This window comes from Trichomycterus rosablanca, chromosome 9 (genome assembly GCF_030014385.1).
Source record: "Trichomycterus rosablanca isolate fTriRos1 chromosome 9, fTriRos1.hap1, whole genome shotgun sequence".
NCBI lineage: Eukaryota > Metazoa > Chordata > Actinopteri > Siluriformes > Trichomycteridae > Trichomycterus > Trichomycterus rosablanca.
In genome coordinates this window covers 15,545,130-15,568,254 of record NC_085996.1, presented here as the reverse complement: position 1 = coordinate 15,568,254, position 23,125 = coordinate 15,545,130, and the positions used below count along the sequence as shown (strand labels likewise).

Below are 23,125 nucleotides of genomic sequence, written 5' to 3'. Positions count from 1 at the left end.
GACAAAAGTACAAACAAAACATTTTGTTTACCAACCTGTGTAACATCACCCATCCTAATAATTACACTTTTAATCATTTGGGAACCACGGATGAGAATAGTATGGAAGTAAATCTGTCTCATCAGATTTTGAAATTTAAAAGCCTTTGAATTTTGATTACTGAACTTTAAGCCTTTGAATTTTGATTACTGAACTTTTTTGCCTCAGAATTCAACCCACACATTTTACAATAACTCATTTTCACTTTCATTTTTTGATGTTAACAAATTCAAAATCAAAAATTCAAGTTTATAAAATTCAAATAATATATATTCAGGTTGCTCAAATTCGATAGGTCAAATTCAGATCACAAAATTCAGATTAAAAAATTCAGACTAAACATCCGGGACACGCAGGATGAGCAATCGATTCCAGAGCCGTAGAGAGAACAGAGTAGCGACACTCCCATAGAGAACCGCTGTGACGGGGGCGGGACATTTCTCTGCACAGCTCCGGGTGGAGCTCTGTTCATTTCCACTACTGAGCAGCATTTTCAGCTGTATGTTGCTTTGTTTTAAAGAAATAATGAATTTGGTGTCATTAATATACTTAATACTGTTATTGTTTAGCATTTGCTCAGCACTAAATGTTACATGTTTATCTTATTTAATAGGTATAACTGAATTTAGCTCAGTCAGTTAAGCTTAATTAATGCCACACGAGTCTTTTCACCTAAAATGAGGTGATTAATCAAGAGTCTTGTTACAGAAATGATAATAAAACATTAGAGCCATAATAAATCATACTACTTTTACTTTCACACTTAAGTACATTGGAAGGTAAATAGTTTAGTACTTATACTCAGTGAAGTGGAGGTAAAGAGTATTTTACTTTTACTACTACTTTTACTGGAGTAATATTTTACCTACTTCTAATCAACTACATGGTTTGTGTACCTTGTCCACCACTTACATTAGACAAAATGAACTAGTGCATATTATTATGAATTAATTCATGTATTACATGTAGGAATGAATTATTAATCACTCATGAAATAAGAGATGAATGAAGCTATTTCATGTACCTGCACAATAATGTTAAAGGTACGGGAGTGTGTTTATGAATCTGTTCATTCAGTGCAGGTAAACCTTATGAATCCAGCCACATGGCTCAGTGTTTAACCAAAATGATTATTATTATTATTATTATGAATCCTCAGGAAAGTGAAGGGAGATTATAGTTTATGCAAAAAAAAAAAAAAAAAAAAGCTCTTTAATCTCTGTACTGTATATTGTTTATACTACTTAATGATATCACATTATGTAATGTATGCTAATATAATGTACTGTGTGTTAACAAGAACAACCTATTAAGTCATTATAAAAATCTTCCACTTCATATACCAAACTGACATTAAAGCAGATGCAGTAAATGTAAAGGCAGGTGAAAATACCCAGAAATTGTACAATATTTTATTATTTGCCGTTTAATATTTCACTCACTGCTGCTTGTCCCATGACAGCGCCGGGTTTGTTCGGAACTACTGGAGGGGTACATAAACCACGTGACCGCGAGAACAAGAAGTGTCGCAACTCTCTCTCTCTACGGCTCTGCTGTAAACGAAGCCGCTTCGTTGTCACTTGATCGCTGGAGTGTAACTTGATTGGCTGGGTGTCGGTTCGATTTGAGACAGAATCGATCAGAGCCGTAGATAGAGAGAGTTGCGACACTCCTTGTTCTCGCCGCCACACGGTCACGTGGTTTATGTATCCATCCAATAGTTTCAAAAAACCCCGCGCTGTCATGTTCTCATATCCCAGCTAGCACAATCATCTGGTCCAGCTCCCTCTTTTCTATCGGCACAGTCGGCCGAGTGTCAGAATCGGCCAGAATCAGTGTAGCCAGATCCGGTCCAGTTGTTACCACAGCTGGGTTTGGCTGGTGCTCGTAGAGACGCGGAACAACGTCACCATAGCAACAGTGCGATGCGAGCCGTTAAAAAAGAGGACTAATTATTTGTTCGTGTTTGGTAAATTAACGTTGAATCTTAACATTTTACTTAGCAAAATGTAAGCAGAAAGTCTATTTGGAAATGGAAACTGTTAGGTAATGTTATCTATTGAGTTTCAGGTTAACTGGTAGTCTGAACTAATACACTTCAGGTAACGTTAGCTAAAAGGTAAACAGTTTCTTGCATTAGCCAACAGCTGCAAAATAATTAAAGCTCATTCAATAGTGTATTAAATACTTAATAATAATAATTAATAATATAAAATACTTATTTCCACCACTGTATATATATATATATATATATGTGTGTGTGTGTGTGTGTGTGTGTGTGTAAAATATTTATGGTATGTATGTAGGCTGTATTAGTAGATGTAGTTGTAGTAGTAGTATGTTTAGTAGTATTGTGTATGCGTAGTATAGTATGTATATTTACAATATTGTTCACTTTGATAATTATCATTCTTATATGCAATTATATGTTATTTTCTATATATAATATTAATATAGTTGTCATTTTGTTTCACTTTTATAATTTGTCTTATTTTTAATATTCTGATTATTATTATTATTATTATTATACTTGCTGCAATTATCTTAATAAAATACTTTCTGCTGCACAATCTGTAGTTAATCTGTAGTTAATCTGTAGTTAATCTGTAGAATAAATGTATTATTTTATCTATGAGGATGTGAAAGGAGAAGAAAACGGGAAATAAATGGTATCGCAGTGTTTTGGGGGCTATTCCGGCCCAGCTGCGCCGGAAGTGGGCCACAATTACAAGGCTAGCTGGGATGGGACAAGCAGCAGTGAATGAAGTATTAAACACTAAATAATAAACATTTGTACAATTTCTGGGTATTTTCAACTGCCTTTACATTTACTGCATTTGGTATATGAAGTGAAAGATTGATGTTTATAATGACTTATAATGAATAGATCGTTCTTGTTAACACACAGTACATTATATTAGCATACATTAAATAATGCCATATCATTAAGTAGTATAAACAATATACAGTACAGAGATTAAAGAGCTTTTTTTCTTTCTTTTTTTTTGCATAAACTATAATCTCCCTTCACTTTCCTGAGGATTCATAATAATAATAATAATCATCATTTTGGTTAAACACTGAGCCATGTGGCTGGATTCATAATGTTTACCTGCACTGAATGAACAGATTCATAAACACACTCCCGTACCTTTAACATTATTGTGCAGGTACATGAAATAGCTTCATTCATCTCTTATTTCATGAGTGATTAATAATTCATTCCTACATGTAATACATGAATTAATTCATAATAATATGCACAAGTTCATTTTGTCTAATGTAAGTGGTGGACAAGGTACACAAACCATGTAGTTGAGTTAAAGTAGAGATATCCAAGGTAAAATATTACTCCAGTAAAAGTAGTAGTAAAAGTAAAATACTCTTTACCTCCACTTCACTGAGTAAAAGTACTAAAGTATTTACCTTCAAATGTACTTAAGTGTGAAAGTAAAAGTAGCATGATTTATTATGGTTCTAATGTTTTATTATCATTTCTGTAACAAGACTCTTGATTAATCACCTCATTTTAGGTGAAAAGACTCGTGTGGCATTAATTAAGCTTAACTGACTGAGCTAAATTCAGTTATACCTATTAAATAAGATAAACATGTAACATTTAGTGCTGAGCAAATGCTAAACAATAACAGTATTAAGTATATTAATGACACCAAATTCATTATTTCTTTAAAACAAAGCAACATACAGCTGAAAATGCTGCTCAGTAGTGGAAATGAACAGAGCTCCACCCGGAGCTGTGCAGAGAAATGTCCCGCCCCCGTCACAGCGGTTCTCTATGGGAGTGTCGCTACTCTGTTCTCTCTACGGCTCTGGAATCGATTGCTCATCCTGCGTGTCCCGGATGTTTAGTCTGAATTTTTTAATCTGAATTTTGTGATCTGAATTTGACCTATCGAATTTGAGCAACCTGAATATATATTATTTGAATTTTATAAACTTGAATTTTTGATTTTGAATTTGTTAACATCAAAAAATGAAAGTGAAAATGAGTTATTGTAAAATGTGTGGGTTGAATTCTGAGGCAAAAAAGTTCAGTAATCAAAATTCAAAGGCTTAAAGTTCAGTAATCAAAATTCAAAGGCTTTTAAATTCAAAATCTGATGAGACAGATTTACTTCCATACACCACGGATGAGAATAGTAATTGTTGCAGTTTTGTTGTTTGTATGTTTACTCATACTTCTTGATACAAGAATTCACCTGCTCAGCAGTCTGTGGTCACTATTGTCTAATTCTCCTCTTCATGAGTGCCATACAGTTTAATAGGAGACAGAACAGGACTGCAGGCAGACCAGAAAAGCATACACACTCTATGTCTAGACATGGAGTTCCTGGGAAAAGACAACTGGCCAATAATTGTACTTAAAATATTATGACTTTATTCTTAATGGCCCTAAAACACTGTAATAATGTCCTCTCCTAAAGTACTGCAAAAGTTAGGAATCAAAAATGAAGACAACACTTAAGAGTTAGAAATGCATCCAGCAAAAAGCACAGAGAGAGGGTTATCACCTGAACAAACCATCTCACTTCTTAAGCAAAATGCAAATCCTTAATACAAATTATTACTTTCTATCACACCAGCTCCATATATGATACACTGGGCACATTGTTTTATTCTGTTCTCTGTACAGCAGGCAAACCAGTCAATCACATACATTACGTGTCTACAAAGCCATGTTTTGTAGCGTGTGTGAAATGAGGCTTGGCATTGTCTTGCTGAAATGAGTATGGGCTTTTTCTACTACTCTTTGTGTGAAAGATTTCTAGGTTGCATTTCTATCTGATCAGAGAACCTTGCAGTATTTCTGCACAGAAATGTTTTCCAGCTTTTTCTTTGCGTAATAAAGTTTTAGGTTGAATTTCATGATGCAGCTGTGGACTATGTTAAGCAACAATGTTTTTCTGAAGTACTGACTAGCCCACTAGCTCAACACATTAGCATGACGGTTTCTCATAAATTGCCTTTTACGCACTTGAAGCACATGAACAGTAGCTGCCTATTCCTATAGTGACTAAGATTTCTCTGAATTCCCTCAATCTTTTCACAACATTATGCACCCTAAATTATCGGCAATTCTCTCATGAAGATGCTGCGTTTTGTTTGCTAAGACCGAGACTTTGGTGGATCCTCTCTTTATACCCATTAATAATACTTAAAAAAAAAAAAAAAATTCCCACTTTTTCCCCCAATTTTCTCCCCTAATCTAGTCGTGTCCAATTACCCTGATTGCGTCCTCTATACTGATTCGACCCTTCACCGCTGACTGAAGACGCATCTCAACTGACATACGCCCCCTCCGGCACGTACAGTCAGTACAGACTGCATTTTTCACCTGCACAAGTCGAGTTCATACACGGACGGGCACTGTGTACGGAGGGCCAGACCCCCATCAGCATTATTTCTCAGTCCTGTGCAGGCGCCATCAGTCAGCCAGCAGGGGCCGCAGTCGCGCCAGTTATGAGGACCTATGATCCGACTTTTTTATTTACCCCTAACCCTGAACAACAGCCAATCGTAGTTCATGCAGCCGCCCAGCTGAGTCGGAAGGCAGAGCTGAGAGTCGATACGATGTATTCATTTACATTTACATTTTCGGCATTTAGCAGACGCCTTTATCCAAAGCGACTTACATTGCAGTTATAGTATACAGTCTGAGCAAATGAGGTCCTTGCTCAAGGAGCCAACAGCTGCAACCTGGCAGTTGTGGGGCTTGAACCAGCGACCTTCTGATTACTAGTCCAGTACCCTAACCACTAGGCTACAGCTTGCCCTGTATTCGAAACCCCAACTCTGGTGTGCTAGTGTACTTTACCGCTGCACCATCTGAGCAGCAATAATACTCTTTTTAAATGTATAAAATACAATCGAGTTGGTCAGCCAAAACATCAAAAGCCATTTTGGTCGTATACATTTTTCAGTTAAATAAAGGTTGAAGAAAATCAACAACAAATCACATATTCTTGTTTATAAATTTTTAAAATTTGTTTTTGAAATCTATAATATTAAAATTTGGAAAACTTAAAAATAATCTGATAGCTGAGTACTGAACAGTCCATCTAGGACCACTGATCACCAACTTCAGAGTCATTTCTTTGACTCAACTTCTGGCTGATCCTGTGTCAATCTCAGTAAGTCTCCACCATCACAGGATGACAGAGAAGAACTTTTGTGGCTTTAGTGTGGGCTTACTTGGTCTTCCATCAGCCTGGAGCTCCAGCAGCTTAAGCCTAGCTGATCTCCCACTGATCTTACCTTGCACCATCTTAGGAAGAGAAGACTAAGGCGAAACCTCAGTGCAATCTTCAGGGAGAATCAGTGCACAACATGATATTATTAGACTTAACCTGTCATCCACAGGAAAGCTAACTCCACAGGAGTCCAGACCGACAGAGTTTCTAATGCAACTTCCAATAGAACTTTTTATTTTTAGAGTTATAACAGTTACTTTATCCACAATTACTGGACAAGCAGACTCATTTAAAGCCAAGACCAATACAAAATAATAATCAGTGTGATCTCCAGACAAACTACAACTGAGGATGATCATTTTAAATAATCAATCCAGATTCTGAATCTATTTATATTTACAAAATACAATGAATTGAAAACTTTGTCAGGTAAATAAAGATTTAAAAAAAATAACAAATAATAGACTCTTTCTAATGAATTTTACAGAACTTCCCAACTTTTCTTGAAATAGGGTTTGTACTTTTTTTTGTAACATTGTTCTATTAAGTTTTGTATATTTTTTTACAATCATTTTTGTAATTTTTTTGTTAAATCATGTGTTTTTTTGTTTCAATTATAGGCTTTTATAGTCACAAAAGGAGGGGGGGCTCCATTTGAATGTTTTGTTTTTTGAATGAAATTTCCGGGCAGCACGGTGGCTAAGTGGGTAGCACTGTCGCCTCACAGCAAGAAGGTCCTGGGTTCGATTCCCCAGCTGGGGTGGTCCGGGCCCTTTCTGTGTGGAGTTTGCATGTTCTCCCTGTGTCTGTACTGAGATTTGTGTATATATCAATTTCCTATGGGTACTCAAGTGGCGCTAAAACTAAATGGTCTAAAATATAAATATTTTTCACCAATCTTTTTGTAAATTATTGAGTAAAACACCATACAGAACCAAATATTTACTTTTCGAACATCTTGTCAAGGATAAGTGCTTTATTATTATTATTAAACAATAAACTGTCTTGTTGTTATAAGTAAAGCAACAGTGGAATATGGGATAGATCATCAAGAATACATTATAGGTTTGTTTTATTGTTTCATTTTATCATAATGTTTTACACATGGGTGACAAGATTCATCAGTTCAAGTTTAATGTCAAACACAGTCATTTAGCAATTTTGTATCTCCAGTTCACCTGACTGCACGTCTTTGGACTGTGTGAGGAAACCGGACCTACTGGAGGAAACCCACATAGATGTGGGGAGAGCATGCAAACTCCACACAGAAAGGACCTGGACTGCTCCACCTGGGAATAAAAACCCAGGTCCATCTTGCTGTTAGTTGACAGTGCTACCCACTGAGCCATGCCATTCTAACACAATATAGGGACTGTAATAAAACACAACAGTGCAATCATTTATTAAATGATTATGCTACACCCCATTTTTCATTTATTTATTTTTACCTAAACTGGAAAAGGGGGTTTTATTACATTACAGACTCATTCTATAATAGATTACAGTCTTTTTTTTGCCTCAAACATCTACACACAATCACCAATAATTACGAAGTAAAAACAGGGTTTAGAAAGTATGCAGTTTTATTTTACTGGCAAAAATGGTTTATTTAGGGGTTACATATCTGTACACACCCTTAGCCTAATACTTGGTTGAAGCACCTTTTGTTAGGGGGAAAGGAGGAGGACTCAATAATGCAGTAAATAAATAATATTTATTTAACAAAATAAAGTAGGCACTCAAAAGAATCAAAACACGTAACAAAAAAAAAAACAAATCGGGAGAACCCCGATTAATGCCGCTGGACGCCACAGGCAATTGAAACAAATAAGAAAAAATGACAAAAGAAAACTCAAAAGTCGAGACGCGAACCCCGGTCGCTCGCCAAGCTCCTATGAAGCGCCGGCTTGTATGTGAAAGAGAACCACGAAATGGTTCAGTAGCCAATCTGGATCTCGCGGAGCACGAGCGGGGAATCGCAGAATTGGCCTCGCCTTCCGGTGAATATCGCTGGCACTCGGAGCGAGCCAACCTGTAATACAAAGAGGGAAAAATGAGAGAACATATATAGATAAACGAGAGCTGATTCGAACGGGGGGAGAGCGGGGTTGCTCACACTAGAGATGAGCGCTTTCCCGGATGCGCCACTCTGGAGCTAACAAACTGCGCTCCTTATAGCTATTAGAACACCCCTAAAAGACGGGGTGAGATACGCCGCTAGCAAAAGCAAGAGCAGCACGAGGGCTGAGCGGAGTCGCACCACCCTTTCCCTGTCGGATAAAATAATAAGGCTAATTACCTCAACCTTTCAGTCTACACACCCGACCGATCTTTCACCGCCCGGGGATACCAACTGACCCTAAAAAGTGGAGGGACACCGCTGCTATTGCTTATAAAAAAAACCAAAAGGTGTGACGCCCGCTGCTGCACCGCACTGGCTTAAATAAACCAGTTGCAGCTGCGAGTCGTCAGCCCTAATTACCAGGCCTCTTATTTAAGGCCTTAGTTTTAGTGGGTCTGTAACGTCTGTTTCGCTGTGTAAGTTCGCCAGCTACCACAGAAAGCTACAAGCTTGGCACACTTGTTTCTGGACATTTTTGCCCATTCCTCTTGGCATATCCTTGCAAGCTCCGTCAGGTTGGATAGGGAGCGTTGGTACACCGCCATTTTCAGCTCCTTCCACAGATGTTTGATAGGATTCAGGTCTGGGCTCTTGGCTGGGTCACTCAAGGACATTCACAGAATTGTCCCAAAGCCACTCCTTTGTTATCTTGGCTGTGTGCTTTCGGTCATTGTCATGTTGGAAGGTAAACCTTCGCCCCAGTCTGAGGTCCAGAGCGCTCTGGAGCAGGTTTTCTTCAAGGATCTCGGTGTACTTAGCTGCATTTATCTTTCCCTCTATCAGAACTAGTTGCCCCGGTCCTGCTGCTGAAAAACATCCTCACATCGTGATGCTGCCACCGCCATGCTTTACTGTTGTGATGGCATTAGCCAGGTGATGAGCGGTGCCTGGTTTCCTCCAGACGTGACGCTTGGTATTCAAGCCAAAAAGTTAAATTTTGGTTTTATCCGACCAGAGAATCTTGTTTCTCATGGTTTAAGAGTCTTCTAGGTGCTGTTATGTGCCTTTTACTAAGGAGTGGCCTCCGTCTGGCCACTCTACCATAAAGGCGTGATTTGTGGAGTGCTGCCTCGATGGTTGATCTTCTGATAGGTTCTCCCATCTCCACAAGGATACGCTGGAGCTCTGTCAGAGTGACCCTCGGGTTTCTGCTCACCTCCCTGGCCAAGTCCCGTCTTCCCCTTCGCTCAGTTTGGCCAGGCAGCCAGGTCTAGGAAGATTTTTGGTGGTTCCAAACTACTTCTTTTTTTGTTTTGTTTTTATGAATGATCCACTCTTTGGCCACTTTGCTTTTAGGGACCTGTGAAGCTGCAGTAAGTTTTTCCTGTACCCTTCTCCAGATCTATGCCTTGACACAATCCTGTTTCTGAGGTCTGCAGATAATTCCTTTGACCCCATGGCTTGAAGTTTGCTTTGATATGCAATGTCAACTGTGGGACCTTATATAGGCAGGTGTTGGCAATCCCCAATGATGTCCAATCAATTGAATTTACCACAGGTGGAATCCAAGTAAATTGTAGAAACATCAGTGAAAAGGGTGTGCACACTTGTGTACATATGACATTTTACATTTTGATTTAAAAAAAATTGGCACAAATGTATAAAAACCTGCTTTCACTTTGTCATTATGGGCTATTTTGTGTAGAATTTTGTGACAAAAAATGAACTCAGTCTATTATAGAATGAATATGTAATGTAATAAAACATGGAGAAGGTGAAAGGGGTGTGCAGACTTTCCAGCCTGACTGTACAGTGATTCTTGTTTATGACTCACTGTACACCAGGGTTGTCAGACGTCAATCCACTAGTGCCAAAAGTGCTGCTGTGTTTATCATTCAGGACTTCATGGGCAAAAATTGAGGTTTCATATAGGGGTCTATGGCCTCATATATCTTTCCACAGTGATACTGGTTAACTATTACACACATACACACACAAACATGCATGGGTGTCTCTACACACCTAGTTGTAGTATTTCTCTTCTCCATGAGCGTATGAGCACATTAATCCTGATACAGAATCGTACGTTCTCAGAGAGCAAGAAAGAGGGAACATAAAGGACGAGGGAAAGGGAGTAAAGTCAACAGAATGAGGCGTTTGATTTTCTTGCTCACCATGTTTTTTGACATTTGGCTCTAGGCACGTTTTTGCAATCGTGAGCACGTCCAAACCTGACAAAAACGCTAAAGACACATGCTATAGGCATACCACTAGGCACCACTCCCAGTTCACATGGATAAAAAAATCAAATCAAAATGCATTGCAAATTTTTTTTCTCTACAAAAAGCTAAATAAAGTATAATGCTTGATATTAGTGTGGTACATTTTAGAAAGTTGGCACGGCTGCATCCACATACAGTATCTAAAATAATGGTACTTTCCACTATCATGTGATGAAACCATTTGCCCAATCCGTATTTGAGTTACATATATATGTCATCACTTAGGTTGCTCTGCTACTTAGTCATGTAGCATAATAATTATAAAGTAATTGTAATATGGCAGCTGCTGAAAGTGGTTTGGCAGCTGGCCCACATTAAGAGTTGTGTCCTGCATTGCTCTTTATTGAAAATCATGATAAATTTAATTTTTCCTATATACACGATCAGCCATAACATTAAAACCACCTTGTGTCTACACTCTATCCATTTTAGCAGCTCCACTTACCATATAGAAACACTTCTCTGCATGCTTTGTTAGCCCCCTTTCATGCTGTTCTTCAATGGTCAGGACTCTCCCAGGACCACTACAGAGTAGGTATTATTTAGGTGGTGGATCGTTCTCAGCACTGCACTGACACTGACATGGTGGTGGTGTGTTAGTGTGTGTTGTGCTGGTATGAGTGGATCAGACACAGCAGCGCTGATGGAGTTTTTAAACACCTCACTGTCACTGCTTGACTGAGAATAGTCACACCAACCAAAAATATCCAGCCAACAGCGCCCTGTGGGCAGCGTTCTGTGACCTCTGATGAAGGTCTAGATTAGATGAACAACTCAAACAGCAGCAATAGATGAGCGATCGTCTCTGACTTTACATCTACAAGGTGAACCAACTAGGTTAGAGTGTCTAATAGAGTGGACAGTGAGTGGACACAGTATTTAAAAACTCCAGCAGCGCTGCTGTGTCTGCTCCACTCATACCAGTACAACACACACTAACACACCACCACCATGTCATTGTCACTGCAGTGCTGAGAATCATCCACCACCTAAATAATACCTACTCTGTGGTGGTCCTGTGGGGGTCCTGACCATTAAGGAACAGGGTGAATGCAGGCTAAAAATATTTGTAGAAAAACAGATGGACTACAGTCAGTAATTGTAGAACTTCAAAGTGCTCCTATATGGTAAGTTGAGCTGATAAAATGGACAGTGAGTGTAGAAACAAGAAGGTGGTTTTAATGTGATGGCTGATCAGTGTAACTATATTTCTATAAAAGTTTCTCCCTTTTACACTTGAGTTTCTTTAAAATCATTGTGCTGGTGTGCAATACCTGCATTCTTCAGCTTTCTGGAAACTTGCCCTGGAGTTGGGCCTCACTATGGAAATGTTTTGGGCCTCACTATGGAACTGCCCTGGGAGAGCTGATTGTCCCAGAGGCGGCATGATGTCCCTGTTTTGGAGCAGACCCCAACCCATAAATACCTGCTATGCTCGTGTAGTGCCAGTTGGTGAGGTAGGGGATTTGCATGTGCATTTTTCAGAGACTTTAGATGTCGCAGACAGCCTGAGCAACCTGTAATTTTGTGACATCCAGTTCTCAGTTCTGTGCTATCCCTGTTCTATCCACTTTCTCTGTTGTGGTTTGCCAATGTTTTTGTGTCTTTCTTTTATTATTTTGATTCTATTAATTTGGTCATGGGCGGCACGGTGGCTCGGTGGGTAGCACTGTTGCCTCTCAGCAAGAAGGTCCTGGGTTCGATCCCCAGGTGGGGCTTTCCGGGTCCTTTCTGTGTGGAGTGTGCATGTTCTCCCCGTGTCTTCATGGGTTTCCTCCAGGAGCTTTGGTTTCCTCCCACAGTCCAAAAACATGCAGTCAGGTTAATTGGAGACACTGAATTGCCGTGTGCGTGCGTGCGTGTGTCTGACTGTCTGACTGTCTGACTGACTGTCTGACTGGCGCCCCATCCAGGGTGTTATTGTGTGCCTTGTGCCGATTGAAAAGCTGGGATAGGCTCCAGCAACCGACCCCCGCCCCACCCCCCACGCGATACTAATTGGATAAGCAGTTAGGAAAGTGCATGAGTGAGTGAGTAATTTGGTCACATTTTTTATTTATAAGTGTCTCTTTAATGTGGGTTATTAGCCACAATATTATTCTATCTTCATTAAACTTTTGCACTAGGGTCCTATTTCTACAGGTTACAGTAAGAGATGCCAGTACATGAACCTAGCAGTGTCTAACAGGATGAGCTGCTCACTTTCAATCTGGGGAGAGTTATTGCCCCATACAAGCAGCTTTTTCCTGTTTCCTGTTTCACTGTATGTTTGCCCCTCCCTTCCACCTGTATGCAGTTGATGGGCACTTGTCCCTTTCCTACCTCCCCACCTTGGATGGTGTGGCTTCCAGAGGAATAAAAAACTCATGTGTCTTTTTAGCTGCAGTATTATTCTACCTTGATTAAACATTTGCAGTTTGATTCCATTTCCATAACTGCAAGTGTGTGGATTTGCCTCAGGCTTAAATAGAGAGGTGTGTCCAGCCCTGTTACAGGAAAAAAGTCACAGCTTACGGTTGCTTAATGCCTACAAAGAATTAAATGAGTACCTCTATTTCCCAGTCTTAACAAAATCTGTACCTTATTTAGCTTCACCAAGCCAGTTCATGGCTGGACAGCCATTCAAAAAGATGTTGTACAAAAATCCAAAGTGTGTGAGGATGCATTACTTGGTGTAAGGCACACAAAATTTGGACTTTTGACCAACTAAAAAGTACAATATTGTCTGTTGATCAGATTTCTTATGTGTGGACTGTTTTTTATTAAGTTAAAGAATGCAATTAAACCACAATGTATGCTGCAGACTGTAAAGCATGCTATAGGGTTCATAATGGTTTGCACAGCATTCTGGTGAAAACCATCAAATCCAATTACATAGCTGTATAGCAATTAAGTCAGGCCAAGCCAAATGTATTTGTAGACATTGACTCCATTGACAATAGACGTTGTGTCAAAGCAACTTTAGAGATTACAGAACCAACACATCCTGATGAGCAAGCAAAGGATCAAAGTGGCAAAGAAAAACTCTCTTAAAATTACAAGGAAGAAATCTTGAGAGGAGTCATATACATTTACATTTTCGTCATTTAGCAGACGATCTTCGGAAAGCATTGGAACTCGACCACGGAGCAATGGAAGAAGGTGGCCTGGTCTGATGAATCATGTTTTCTTTTATATCACATGGCTGGCCGGGTGCGTGTGCGTCACTTACCTGGGGAACACATGGCACCAGGATGCACTATGGGAACCATAACCACATCTCTCTGTAGTGTGTGCTCAAAAAAACAAGCCAGTAAAGTATTATGCTGCTGATAGTTTGTCTATGTACAGTTTATTTCTTTCTTCATAAACTCAGCAAACTCTAAAGATGCTTGGTTACATTAGCAATCGGTTAGACAAAAAATCCAAGATGTCAAATTCTAAAGCAGCTAAAAACACTACTTGGGTACCTTAGTTTGGAAAACTCCTATTCTGTGGGTGCAGAGGATGGGGTGTAAAACACGGATGAGTATTTTGGTCTTTGAGAGGAAGCCTTTAAGATAGGCTGTGCTGTCTATTATAGCTTCTATTGATTCTATCATTTAATTTATGAGTGTAATTTAAGGACTTCCATGAAATGTTGCACTTTTCTTCAAAAAAAAAAAATCAGTGTAATAAAAATTAGGTCAGTGAAATTAAGCACATTTTTCTGTAAATTTGGTAGGGTCTTAATAAAATGCTGTTAAATTTGTGGCAAAAGGCTTTTTTCTGTTTTAGCATGACTTTGCCCATGTGCACAAAGTGAGTTCCATAAAGACATGGTCAATGAGTAAGGTGCAAATAAACTCCAATGACGTGCACCAAGTCGCACACAGCGACTTCAGACTCGACTTGGACTCGTTTCAAATTACTCGGACTCGACACGTGACTCACAAAAAATAACTTGTGGACAGCAAAAGTCAGCAACATTAGTTACGTGTGACAATTATATATATATATATATATATATATACAGTATATATATATATATATTAGGGCTGTCGAAGTTAACGCGATAATAACGCATTAACGCAATCTCAATTTAACGCGATTAAAAAAATTTGTGCCGTTAACGCAAATTCTATTTGGCCCTGCGAGTCATCCGTAGTTCATGTTGAGACTTGACCGTGCACCAACGTTTTAACGTCGGACTTGCCACCGTTTGTTTCATTTGCGGTTTGTTAACATAATGTAACCGAGCGTGTAGTGATGCACTTGCTTAATAAAGAAATAAATACACGGTATATTCACAAGTTGTCGGGAGCAGAACACTTTATTACTTCCTCTGTTACCGAATAGCAAACAGCTAGAGTCATACTGTTAGCCAAGCATGCTATTCCATGCACTATGGAAGCCCCAAAGGGTCAAAACACACTCACAATGTTTGCTGATGGAGAAATTTTAACCTACAATCTGACATTTATACGAAGTCGAGGGTCTCTTGAGTGAATAAAACTCCCTTACAGTTTTCTCTTGTCCCAGCAGTTTTTAACATAAGTACATTTAGCATAAAATGTGTTCACCATTTTAATTGTAACATTTCACTTAAAAATCCTTGTTTTCTATAACATTTACACAGATTTTTAAAAAATGCGATTAAATGCGATTAATCGCGATTAACTATATGAAATTCTGAGATTAATCGCGATTAAAAAATTTAATCGTTTGACAGCCCTAATATATATATATATATATATATATATATATATATACAGTGTATCACAAAAGTGAGTACACCCCTCACATTTCTGCAGATATTTAAGTATATCTTTTCATGGGACAACACTGACAAAATGACACTTTAACACAATGAAAAGTAGTCTGTGTGCAGCTTATATAACAGTGTAAATTTATTCTTCCCTCAAAATAACTCAATATACAGCCATTAATGTCTAAACCACCGGCAACAAAAGTGAGTACACCCCTAAGAGACTACACCCCTAAATGTCCAAATTGAGCACTGCTTGTCATTTTCCCTGCAAAATATCATGATTTGTTAGTGTTACTAGGTCTCAGGTGTGCATAGGGAGCAGGTGTGTTCAATTTAGTAGTACAGCTCTCACACTCTCTCATACTGGTCACTGAAAGTTCCAACATGGCACCTCATGGCAAAGAACTCTCTGAGGATCTTAAAAGACGAATTGTTGCGCTACATGAAGATGGCCAAGGCTACAAGAAGATTGCCAACACCCTGAAACTGAGCTGCAGCACAGTGGCCAAGATCCTCCAGCGTTTTAAAAGAGCAGGGTCCACTCAGAACAGACCTCGCGTTGGTCGTCCAAAGAAACTGAGTGCACGTGCTCAGCGTCACATCCAACTGCTGTCTTTGAAAGATAGGCGCAGGAGTGCTGTCAGCATTGCTGCAGAGATTGAAAAGGTGGGGGGTCAGCCTGTCAGTGCTCAGACCATACGCCGCACACTACATCAAATTGGTCTGCATGGCTGTCACCCCAGAAGAAAGCCTCTTCTGAAGTCTCTACACAAGAAAGCCCGCAAACAGTTTGCTGAAGACATGTCAACAAAGGACATGGATTACTGGAACCATGTCCTATGGTCTGATGAGACCAAGATTAATTTGTTTGGTTCAGATGGTCTCAAGCATGTGTGGCGGCAATCAGGTGAGGAGTACAAAGATAAGTGTGTCATGCCTACAGTCAAGCATGGTGGTGGGAATGCCATGGTCTGGGGCTGCATGAGTGCAGCAGGTGTTGGGGAGTTACATTTCATTGAGGGACACATTAACTCCAATATGTACTGTGAAATACTGAAGCAGAGCATGATCCCCTCCCTCCGGAAACTGGGTCACAGGGCAGTGTTCCAGCATGATAATGACCCCAAACACACCTCTAAGACGACCACTGCTTTATTGAAGAGGCTGAGGGTAAAGGTGATGGACTGGCCAAGCATGTCTCCAGACCTAAACCCAATAGAACATCTTTGGGGCATCCTCAAGCGGAAGGTGGAGGAGCGCAAAGTCTCGAATATCCGCCAGCTCCGTGATGTCGTCATGGAGGAGTGGAAAAGCATTCCAGTGGCAACCTGTGAAGCTCTGGTAAACTCCATGCCCAGGAGAGTTAAGGCAGTTCTGGGAAATAATGGTGGCCACACAAAATATTGACACTTCAGGAACTTTCACTAAGGGGTGTACTCACTTTTGTTGCCGGTGGTTTAGACATTAATGGCTGTATATTGAGTTATTTTGAGGGAAGAATAAATTTACACTGTTATATAAGCTGCACACAGACTACTTTTCATTGTGTCAAAGTGTCATTTTGTCAGTGTTGTCCCATGAAAAGATATACTTAAATATCTGCAGAAATGTGAGGGGCGTACTCACTTTCGTGATACACTGTATATATATACTGTATATATATATATATATGGATATATTATGTCATCTTACATAATTCTGATCGTGTCATTTTCTGCTCTCTAATAACGCTCCGGCCATCTTAACTCGCAACACACGCAATGGGCAAATGTTACAGCCAGCTTCCGGCGTAGTGATGAAGCATTGCTCCCTACTTACAATGGTGCACTTTACAGTAATAGATAAAGTGAATGGAACATGCCTACAGAATTGGCACTAATGATTTTAAGAACTGATTTCTTAACCAATCAGACCTTCTGATTGTAATTTTTAGTAAGAAATGCTTACTAAAAATTATTTGCATGTATTTAGTTTGCAGCATCACACAGATGATTGTCAATGAAACGCTTGATTGGCTTTCTAACGAGTTCGTGTTTTACTTCACAACCGGGAAAAGTTTGGAGGTTTTTAATTATAAGCACATTTACAAAATAACAGATTATATTCCTAATGGGACACACAGTTATAAATTTAATAGCATCTGGTGTACAAGGTAAGGTAAGCAGTATTGTGGATTTTTTGCTGTGTTTGGGATTTTGGCTGCTGTGCCGTAATTTGCAATGAAAACAAAACGTCAGTTTAAGCTTTTAACTGGTACCTAGGAAAGTAAAGGCACAAAGTAAAACAGCAAAATACAGTCGCTAATCTGTTGTTGTTTTTTATCTGAACTTACATATTATTTGTTTATTTCTACGCTACATTTCCAATGTATCTTTTGTGTGTATTATATTGACTCGTGACTTGACTCGGACTGTAGCCTAAAGACTAGTGACTTAACTCGGACTCTAGCCTAAAGTCTCGTGACTCAACCCTGACTCGTATTTTGTGACTTGTGAACATCTCTGACGTGCACAAAGCCCTGAGCTCGACCCCAGTGACCACTTTCAGGATAAATAGGAACTGCAAGCTAAACATTTAATTGCAAGCCAAACCTTCTAGCACATATGCTGTATTTGCTATAATTTTAGAATAGGATGTCCAACAAGCTCATGGACAGTTTTTTACATACTTTTGAACTTATATTGAATGGAGGACTTCCAAAATAATATAGTAAAGAAAACAGAAATCCTGACAGGAATTCTGACAAATACATGTTCGCAATACTTAATACATGCAACAGATTTATTTTAATGTTTTTCTAATGTTGTCAAACTGGAAAAACCCTTACTTGTGAGAAACCGGCTAATATCCCCTTAGGATACACACACCTACAAACACACACACACACACACACACACACACACACAAACTGCAAATATATTACTATTTTGGGCAATGTTCATCATTTAGCTCACATACCCACAAATCAAGGCATTGCCTGCAGCAAAGGTGGAGGTGGTCAACATTGGTGAGAATTATAAAGGAAAACACCATTAACATCTCTAAAAACCCCTGTAAGATATCAACAACATTTTGATATCTTACAGGGCAGTCAGCTCAGTGGTTAAGGTATGGACTAGTAAGCAGAAGGTTGCCGGTTCAAGCCCCGCCACCACCAAGTTGCCACTGTTGGGTCCCTGAGCAAGGCCCTTAACCCTCAATTGCTCATCGTGTTTAGCTCATTGTGTAAGTCGCTTTGGATAAAAGCGTCTGCTAAATGCTGAAAATGTAAATGTTATCTGTCAGGGTATGTTGTGATCCAATTGATTGACACCACTTTTAGGGAGTGTTTCTGTTTTTCTGGGTTTTCTGGCAGTGCTGCACCTGCTGGGAATCTGATAAAGATAAAGCAGTCAGTGAAATGATTTTTCTTTTTAAATTTGTTCCTTGTTGGCATTGGTAGAAATGCAATAGGTGCAAGTGTAGGCAGCAATCAGTTGCAAGATGACACACACACCTACACTTGTTTATTATAAAAATAGGGACTATATACTATCTTTGTTGACTTTTTGGAGGACTTTTCAGGACCTGATGGTTATACTAGGGACATGTTCAGTACAAAGTGCATACAGAATTGTTATCTGTATGATATTTATGTGTGAAAGATATTAAAACTATGGTCACCATACATTACCGTCACAGCTGGTGCTTTTTTTTCTATTTAATTATGCATTTTCTCCCATTTTCTCCTGATTTAGTATAGTCAATGATGTGGACGATCTGCATTCGTTCTGCATTTATCTTTCAACTGACTGGCTCTTGTTGTGTGTCGTTCACAGAGGAGACAGAGTATGAGTACAGCGGCAGTGATGAGGAAGGTGAGAACCGAGGCGATGAGAGAAGTCCAGCTAATAATACAGCTCGACAACACAGAACGGACAGAGTTGAGGATTTATGCCACTGTTCTTCTTCTGGGACTAAATGATTGCACACCTCTAAATCATTTATAAAAGGATGTGTTGTGTCTGACTGCTGCATGGTCTACTTTAACTGCACCTATCAGACTAAGCAACAAACATCACAATGGGAAAGTCTGAGGAGCTCTGTGCAGATCTGAGAAAGTGGACCATAGGCTTCTGAAGAAGATGTCCCTAATTAATTGGCCACATCGAAAACAAGTGTTTCATTTCATCCCAAATTTACTGCACCTACTGTAAAGCACCGGTTTGCTCCCAGTGAGTGACATATGTGATACGCCTCTGTGTTGGAGTCCAACAGTGGCTGGTGATAAGAAGCGTCCCCAGATGAGGCACATGCCACAGGGACCGTGTGGTGATTCGACTTGGTCAGATCAAGGATTGTGCAAGCGGCAGCAGATTCACAATCAGAAACTGGGGGGTGAAAATGTATTTATTATTTAGCCACAGAAAAAAGGTCCGCAGGTCTGCTTCACTGTGCTGCCCAAATCTTTAAAAATATATTTTATATTATAGTATTTAGCTCTTTTAGGCACTAGATATTGTATTAAATTGCTTTTTCAGTAAAACAGCTGTTAATTGCCTGATTATATAGGTAGTCTAGAGCCTAATAAAAAAAGGGGCACTGGGCACACTGGGTGGCAACTTTGTCTGGATCAGGCTCCAGTCTATCACAGGCCATCACACACTTACCATTTAAGATGAGATACGAACAAGAGATTAGGCAGGAATGGTATCTGTGGGGGAGGTGCAAAAGGTAAATCACTTCTAAACCAAAGAAGAGGGACATAGGGCTCATCTCACATTTGCCATGACTCCTGTAAATTATTGCATAAATCTACAATATTATGTATGGTAGATGGTAAAAAACTATTTGCACTTATGCATAGAGAAATGTTTTTGTTTTAAAAATGACAATGCCAGTCTCTCAAGAAGTTTTGCACAAAGTGATGAGCCACAACGCAACCCTGCTTGCAAAGATTTAGCCTTCGTGGAGGCTCCTTTTATCCCCATCATAACCTTTTAATTCTTATTTTGCCCAGTCCCAACTTTTTAAATGTGTTTGTGTTTTGAAATGTAAAAAAATTTTTACATTTACAAAGTTAAATCAACATTAAGAGTCATTTCAGGGAAATCAACAAATGACCTCACACCTTAAATCGAATTATGGTGATTTGAAGTCTCAGTAAACAGAGAAAGTACACCGATCAGCCATAACATTAAAACCACCTCCTTGTTTCTACACACAGCTCCACTTACCGTATAGAAGCACTTTGTAGTTTTATAATTACTGACTCAAACAGCAGCAATAGATGAGCGATCGTCTCTGACTTATCATCTACAAGGTGGACCAACTAGCTAGGAGTGTCTAATAGAGTGGACAGTGAATGGACACGGTATTTAAAAACTCCAGCAGCGCTGCTGTGTCTGATCCACTCATACCAGCACAACACACACTAACACACCACCACCATGTCATTGTCACTACAGTGCTGAGAATGATCCACCACCTGACCATTGAAGAACAGAGTAAAAGCAGGCTAAAAAAAGTATGTAGAGAAACAGATGGACTACAGTCAGTAATTACAAAGTGCTCCAATATGGTAAGTGGAGCTGATAAAATAGACAGTGAGTGTACTGTAGAAACAAGGAGGTGGTTTTAATGTTATGGCTGATCAGTGTACAGTATATTATGTTGTAATTAATATATACAATCAATTTCAATTGATTGATCATTTAAGTTAAAATAACAACCACTGACAAATATACAAATGCACTACTATTCAACCCCCAACCCCAGTCCTTGCTGGAAGATCTTTCTGCTTTAAAAACCTCTGAAGTGATTTCTGCTAACAAGCTTCTGCACCTCTTTTGTGAAATCTGCAATAGCTTTTCTTTATTTATCCAAAATAGAAAATGCTAAAAGCACTGGGTAGTGACTGTTCTAGCTGAAATGGATACTCCCTTAGGGGGTAGTGGGAAGTCATCTGTATTGTGTTGGTCAGTTGACTTATCATGTTACCTAAACCTGACACTCCCTCTGGATTGCAGAGGTGCTTACCTGAACTTCCTTTCCCACTAAAGCAACAGACCACTGATATACGAAGTTTAAAACAAGAATTGCAGTTAAACCAGTTAAATGTAATTTATTATTTACTGTTTAGAAAGGGATTCCAGTACAGTTCCTTTACATCCACTTTACATCTCCTTCAAATCCACTTTGTATGCATTAACAAAAAAGTATTCATTTATAAACATTAACAAACATATTTTTAAGGCATAGATGGGGAAAAAATTCAGACGCTACAAATGACATAAAATGCTACACATTATCTTTACATTAAACATAAACAGGGGTTCTTTTTTCTACTATGGTCAAATATGGTCACCTATTAAAATGATTGATTTCAGGTGTTTTAACCACGTCCATGTGTAAAAAATCAATCTAAATCTAAAATCAAATATAACCAATTAATATGAATTAACAAAATGTGGCACAAAGTGAAGTCTATAAGGAAATTGTTTAATGATTGGTGAAGGAACTCCAGTGGTCTACAGTTCTACTTAAACATGAGTACATGACCAAACAAATGTTCATTTACTCACTCACTTTCTTAACTGCTTATCCAATAGGGTCGCAGGGGGGTGCTGGAGCCTATCCCAGCTTTTCAATGGGCGCAGGGCACACAGTAACACCCTGGACGGGGCGCCGGTCCATCACAGGGCAGACACATTTACACACACACTCACCTATAGGTGTCTCTAATTAACCTGACTGCATGTTTTTGGACTGTGGGAGGAAACCGGAGCTCCTGGAGGAAACCCATGCAGACACAGGGAGAACGTGCAAACTCTGCACAGAAAGGACCCAGACCATCCCCTCTGGGGATCGAACCCAGGACCTTCTTGCTGTGAGGCGACAGGGCTAGCCACCGAGCCACCAAAAAAATGTTCTTTTGACTAAATAGCAAAAATCCTTTAAAAAAATCCTGACGTAAACCTCCCAACCCTCCCCCCCATCTAACCTTTCTAATGTCTTAAATGGTCTTTTGTGTTATAAATACAAGTGTATTTTCCCTTAAATCTTAAATTATAGAATAGATAATATTGTAATAAACAATAATAAACAACAATACACAGTAGTACTGTTAATAAAACACACATCACATTTCAGTACAGTACGTGTGCTGTACCATACACCATACTAAATTTTCTTCTTTTTATATAAAATGTATCTACCGGAAACAACAATAGCTCTCATATTTCTCTATTATCTCCTTCTGTATTTCAATAGTGTTGTATTTTGTAGGTGTAACTGCACGAAAGAAAGAATACTTTACGAATTTCTTCTCTCTCACTCACTGTCCCCTCTGTCTGATACACAGTGACAGCTACTGGCAGGAGTAATTATACAACAACAAATAGGAATTTGTAGATTTTTTCATTTTCTCAACACTAGGCTTTCTCTGCACATTCTTTGAGTCCATTTTAATATAGAATTTTACAAAATCTAAAGAAAACACTGAAAAAACACTGTCCGGTGTCTGAATGTTCACTCACTGTATATTTATATATATAAAGAGAGACAATCGGAGTCATCTGAAATTTGTTCATACGTTAAGTTAAAAAAGATTGTTCGTAACCCGAAATGTTCGTATGGTAAGAGGTTCGTAACTTAAGGGTCTACTGTACAAGGATTACAAAGTCTGTTTGTGCCTGGATTTTCCTACAGTTAATGTAAAATATATTATTTAGGCATTTTGGTCCGAGATACTTGAACAGTGTATAAGTATGTGCATTCTTTTTATAAATATGCCCCTATACACAAAGTAGGGATGTCCCGA

General features: G+C 39.0%; 1 long non-coding RNA gene across 1 annotated transcript in view; it reads left to right on the top strand.

The window, feature by feature from the left end:
* Positions 1-19,849, top strand: part of LOC134320537 (uncharacterized) — a 54,066-nt gene extending 34,217 nt beyond the window's left edge. The window contains exon 2 of the long non-coding RNA XR_010013702.1: positions 19,143-19,849. This is a non-coding gene — a long non-coding RNA (uncharacterized LOC134320537). The remainder of the gene's footprint in view (positions 1-19,142) is intronic.
* Positions 19,850-23,125: the final 3,276 nt, after the last annotated feature.